Genomic DNA, 6,340 nt, shown 5'->3' with positions numbered 1-6,340 from the left:
ATAAAGCCTTAAAGATCATGGTGCCTATGGTACAGGGTATTATGAACTTTCCAGGATCCTGTCTCTTTTGAGGCAATGTCAGTTGATCCAGATCACTTAGTTCATTGATGAACAAGGGAGGTTCAACTTCCCAAGTATCAATGCCAAATAATTTGGCATTCAGCTTCATGATTGCACCAAGAAACTTGGCAGTTTGCTCTTCAGTAACATCCTCATTCTCTTCAGAAGAGGAATACTCATCAGAGCTCATGAAGGGCATAAGGAGGTTCAATGGAATCTCTATGGTCTCTAGATGAGCCTCAGATTCCTTTGGTTCCTCAGAGGGAAGCTCCTTATTGGTCACTGGACGTCCCAGGAGGTCTTCCTCCTTGGGATTCACGTCCTCCTCTCCCTCACTGGGTTCGGCCATTTTGCTTATGTCAATGGCCTTGCACTCTCCTTTTGGATTCTCTTCTGTATTGCTTGGGAGAGTACTGGGAGGGATTTCAGTGATCCTTTTACTCAGCTAGCCCACTTGTGCTTCCAAATTTCTAATGGAAGACCTTATTTCATTCATGAAGCTTTGGTGGACGAAATTGTGATCACATTAATGTAGTACTCTTTGTTATTGTATGGAATCATTATCATGGCTCTTTACTATGTGTGGACACAACTCCGTTCAACTAACCAGCAAGTGTACTAGGTCGTCCAAGTAATAAACCTTACGTGAGTAAGGGTCGATCCCACAGAGATTGTTGGCTTGAAGCAAGCTATGGTCACCTTGTAAATCTCAGTTAAGTTGACTCATATGGGCTACAATATATTATGTAAATAAAACATAAAGTAAGGATAGAGATACTTATGTAGATTCATTGGCAGGAATTTCAGATAAGCGAATGGAGATGCTTTTCGTTCCTCTGAACCTCTGCTTTCCTGCTATCTTCATCCAATCAGTCTTACTCCTTTCCATGGCTGGCTGTATGCAAGGGCATCACCGTTGTCAGTGGCTACATCCCCTCCTCTCAGTGAATCATATGCTCACGCACCCTGTCACGGCACGGCTATTCATCTGTCGGTTCTCGATCATGCTGGAATAGGATTCACCCTCCTTTTGCGTCTGTCACTAACGCCCAACAATCGCGAGTTTGAAGCTCGTCACAGTCATTCAATCATTGAATCCTACTCAGAATACCACAGACAAGGTTTAGACCTTCCGGATTCTCTTGAATGCCGCCATCATTCTAGCGTACGCCACGAAGATTCTGGTTAGGAGATCTAAGAGATACTCATTCTAGCTTAATTCATGTAGAACAGAAGTGTTTGTCAGGCACGCGTTCATAAGGGGGAAGGATGATGAGCGTCACACATAATCATCACCTTCATCACGTTCTTGGGTGCGAATGGATATCTTAGAAGCGAAATAAGAAGAATTGAATAGAAAACAGTAGTACTTTGCATTAATCTTTGAGGGACAGCAGAGCTCCACACCTTAATCTATGGAGTGTAGAAATTCTACCGTATGAAAATACATAAGTGAAGGTCCAGGCATGGCCGAGATGGCCAGCCCCCTATGGTCTAAGAACCAGGCGTTCAAAGATGATCCTAAGATCCTAAGATGATCAAAAGATGCCTCATACAATAGTAAGAGGTCCTATTTATAATAAACTAGTCACTAGGGTTTACATGAGTAAGTAATTGATGCATAAATCCACTTCCGGGGCCCACTTGGTGTGTGCTTGGGCTTGGGCTTGAGTGTTACACGTGCAGAGGCCATTTGTGGAGTTGAACGCCAGTTTCTGTGCCAGTTTGGGCGTTCAACTCTGGTTTTGGATCCTTTTCTGGCGCTGGACGCCAGATTTGGGCAGAAGGCTGGCGTTGAACGCCAGTTTACGTCGTCAATTCTTGGCCAAAGTATGGACTATTATATATTGCTGGAAAGCCCTGGATGTCTACTTTCCAACGCAATTGGAAGCGCGCCATTTCGAGTTCTGTAGCTCCAGAAAATCCACTTTGAGTGCAGGGAGGTCAGAATCCAACAGCATCAGCAGTCCTTTTTCAACCTCTGAATCTGATTTCTGCTCAAGTCCCTCAATTTCAGCCAGAAAATACCTGAAATCACAGAAAAACACACAAACTCATAGTAAAGTCCAGAAATGTGAATTTAACACAAAATCTATTAAAAACATCCCTAAAAGTAACTAGATCCTACTAAAAACATACTAAAAACAATGTCAAAAAGCGTATAAATTATCCGCTCATCACAACACCAAACTTAAATTGTTGCTTGTCCCCAAGCAACTAAAAATCAAAATAGGATAAAAAGAATAGAATATACTATAAATTCCAAACTATCAATGAAACAGAGCTTCAATCATATGAGCGGGACTTATAGCTTTTTGCCTCTTGAATAGTTTTGGCATCTCACTTTATCCATTGAGGTTCAGAATGATTGGCATCTATAGGAACTCAGATTTCAGATAGTGTTATTGACTCTCCTAGTTCAGTATGATGATTCTTGAACACAGCTTCTTTATGAGTCTTGGCCGTGGCCCTAAGCACTTTGTTTTCCAGTATTACCACCGGATACATAAATGCCACAGACACATAATTGGGTGAACCTTTTCAGATTGTGACTCAGCTTTGCTAAAGTCCCCAATTAGAGGTGTCCAGGGTTCTTAAGCACACTCTTCTTTTGCTTTGGACCTTGACTTTAACCGCTCAGTCTCAAGTTTTCACTTGACACCTACACGCCACAAGCACATGGTTAGGGACAGCTTGGTTTAGCCGCTTAGACCGGGATTTCATTCCTTTAGGCCCTCCTATCCACTGATGCTCAAAGCCTTGGGATCCTTTTTATTGCCCTTGCCTTTTGGTTTTAAGGGTTATTGGCTTTTTGCTCTTGCCTCTTGGTTTTAAGAGCTTTTGGCTTTTTCTGCTTGCTTTTTCTTTTTTTTTTCTATTTTTTTTTCGCCTATTTTTTTTTTTCTGCAAGCTTTGTTCTTTGCTGCTTTTTCTTGCTTCAAGAATCATTTTTATGATTTTTCAGATTATCAAATAACATGTCTCCTAGTCATCATTCTTTCAAGAGCCAACATATTTAACATTCTTAAACAACAACTTCAAAAGACATATGCACTGTTCAAGCATACATTCAGAAAACAAGAAGCATTGTCACCACATCAATATAATTAAACTGAGTTCAAAGATAAATTCGAAACTCATGTACTTCTTGTTCTTTTGAATTAAAACATTTTTCATTTAAGAGAGGTGATGGATTCATAGGACATTCATATCTTTAAGACAGAGTTACTAACTACTAATGATCATGTAATGAAGACACAAACACAGATAAGCACATAGAAAACGAAAAAACAGAGAAAGTAAGAACAAGGAATGAGTCCACCTTGGTGATGTCCTTGAGCTCTTCTATGTCTCTTCCTTGTCTTTGCTGCTCCTCCTTCATTGCTTTTAGATCTTCTCTGATTTCATGAAGGATGATGGAGTGCTCTTGATGTTCCACCCTTAGTTGCTTCCAATAATTGTGTGGAAGAAGATGTATCCCCTGAGGTATCTCAGGGATCTCTTGATTTGCAGTCGAATGTTCTACCACTGAGCTTATAGACCCTTGATGGAAGCTTTTGTCTTCCCTTTCCTCTTTCTAGAGGTTTCTCTGGCCTTAGGTGCCATCAATGGTTATGGAAAAAACAAAAAAGCTATGCTTTTACCACACCAAACTTAGAATGTTGCTCGCCCTCGAGCAAAAGAAGAAAGAATAGAAGAATAAGAAGAAGATATGGAGGAGATGGATGTGAGTGTGTATTCGGCCATATGGGTGGGATTGGGTGGGAGAGAGATGTTGAATTTTGAAGGTAGTGGGTGTATGGATGTGAGTGGTCAATGAAAAACAGAAGGGATGATCATGAATGGAAAGAGAGATGATGAGGTAGGTGGGGATCCTGTGGGGTCCACAGATCCTGAGATGATCCTGTGGGGTCCACAGATCCTGAGGTGTCAAGGCATTTACATCCCTGCACCAATTTAGGCATGTAAAATGCCCTTGCACACAACTCTGGGCGTTCAGCGCCAGGTTGGTGCCCATTTTGGGCGTTCAACGCCAGAACCATGCTCTGTTCTGACGTTTGAACGCCAGACAGATGCTCCTCCAGGGCGTGATTTTTCTTCTGCTGTTTTTGATTCCGTTTTCAATTTTTATATTTATTTTGTGACTCCACATGATCATGAACCTAAGAAAACATGAAAAACAAGAATAATAGAGTTAGATAAATAAACATTGGGTTGCCTCCCAACAAGCGCTTCTTTAATGTCAATAGCTTGACAGTGGGCTCTCATGGAGCCTCACAGATGTGCAGAGCTTTGTTGAGACTCTCCAACACCAAACTTAGAGCTTGGATATGGGAGTTCAACACCAAACTTAGAGTTTGGTTGTGGCCTCCCAGCACCAAACTTAGAGTTTGACTGTGGGGGCTCTGGTTGACTCTGCTTTGAGAGAAGCTTTTTCTTCTTCCTCTCCATGGTTGCAGAGGGAGATCCTTGAGTTTTAAACACAAGGGAGTCCTCATTCCATTGAAGGACTATTTCACCTCTGTCAACATCAATCACAGCTCTTGCAGTGGCCAGGAAAGGTCTTCCTAGGATGATGGATTCATCCTCTTCCTTTCCAGTATCCAGGATTATGAAATCAGTAGGTATGTAAAGGCCCTCAACCTTTACTAATACATCTTCTACTTGTTCATAAGCCTGTTTTCTTGAGCTGTCTGCCATCTCTAGTGAGATTTTAGCAGCTTGCACCCCATAGATTCCCAGTTTCTCTATTACAGAGAGGGGCATGAGGTTTATACCTGAACCAAGGTCACACAGAGCCTTAAAGATCATGGTGCCTATGGTACAGGGTATTATGAACTTTCCAGGATCCTGTCTCTTCTGAGGCAATGTCAGTTGATCCAGATCACTTAGTTCATTGATGAACAAGGGAGGTTCAACTTCCCAAGTATCAATGCCAAATAATTTGGCATTCAGCTTCATGATTGCACCAAGAAACTTGGCAGTTTGCTCTTCAGTAACATCCTCGTTCTCTTCAGAAGAGGAATATTCATCAGAGCTCATGAAGGGCATAAGGAGGTTCAATGGAATCTCTATGGTCTCTAGATGAGCCTCAGAGTCCTTTGGTTCCTCAGAGGGAAGCTCCTTATTGATCACTGGACGTCCCAGGAGGTCTTCCTCTTTGGGATTCGCGTCCTCTCCTCTCCTCACAGGTTCGGCCATGGCGCTTATGTCAATGGCCTTGCATTCTCCTTTTGGGTTCTCTTCTGTATTGCTTGGGAGAATACTAGGAGGGATTTCAGTGATCCTTTTACTCAGCTGGCCCACTTGTGCTTCCAGATTTCTAATGGAAGACCTTGTTTCATTCATGAAACTTATAGTGGCCTTAGATAGATTAGAGACTAGATTTGCTAAATTAGAAGCATTTTGTTCAGAGTTCTCTCTCTGTTGCTGAGTTGATGATGGAAAAGGCTTGCTATTGCTAAACCTGTTTCTTCCACCATTATTAAAGCTTTGTTGGGGCTTTTGATCCTTCCATGAGAAATTTGGATGATTTCTCCATGTTGAGTTATAGGTGTTTCCATAAGGTTCACCTAAGTAATTCACCTCTGCTATTGCAGGGTTCTCAGGATCATAAACTTCTTCTTCATGAGAAGCCTCTTGAGTACTGTTGGATGCAGCTTGCAGTCCATGCAGACTCTGAGAGATCATTTTGACTTGCTGAGTCAATATTTTATTCTGAGCCAATATGGCATTCAGAGTATCAACTTCAAGAACTCCCTTCTTCATAGACGTCCCATTACTCACAGGATTCCTTTCAGAAGTGTACATGAACTGGTTATTAGCAACCATGTCAATGAGTTCTTGAGCTTCTGCAGGCGTTTTCTTTAGGTGAATGGATCCACCTGCAGAAGTATCCAATGACATCTTTGATAACTCAGACAGACCATCATAGAATATATCCAGGATGGTCCATTCTGAAAGCATGTCAGAAGGACACTTTTTGGTCAACTGTTTGTATCTTTCCCAAGCTTCATAGAGGGATTCACCTTCTTTCTGCCTGAAGGTTTGAACATCAGCTCTAAGCTTGCTCAGCTTTTGAGGAGGAAAGTACTTGGCTAAGAAAGCCGTGACCAGCTTACCCCAAGAGTTCAGGCTGTCTTTAGGTTGAGAATCCAACCATAATCTAGCTCTGTCTCTTACAGCAAAAGGGAAAAGCATGAGCCTGTAGACTTCAGGATCGACTCCATTAGTCTTAACAGTATCACATATCTGCAAGAATTCAGTTAAGAACTGAAAA

The 6,340-nt window shown here is 41.9% G+C and overlaps 1 non-coding gene across 1 annotated transcript; it reads left to right on the top strand.

The window, feature by feature from the left end:
- The first annotated feature begins 6,021 nt into the window (after positions 1–6,021).
- On the top strand, positions 6,022–6,129 carry LOC112768042 (small nucleolar RNA R71). Its single transcript, XR_003185481.1, has one exon. It is a non-coding gene; the product is annotated as a small nucleolar RNA R71 (small nucleolar RNA).
- The last annotated feature ends 211 nt before the right edge of the window (positions 6,130–6,340 follow it).

Source organism: Arachis hypogaea, chromosome 17 (genome assembly GCF_003086295.3).
Source record: "Arachis hypogaea cultivar Tifrunner chromosome 17, arahy.Tifrunner.gnm2.J5K5, whole genome shotgun sequence".
Classification (NCBI taxonomy): Eukaryota; Viridiplantae; Streptophyta; class Magnoliopsida; order Fabales; family Fabaceae; genus Arachis; species Arachis hypogaea.
This window is presented reverse-complemented; position numbering and strand designations above follow the sequence as displayed.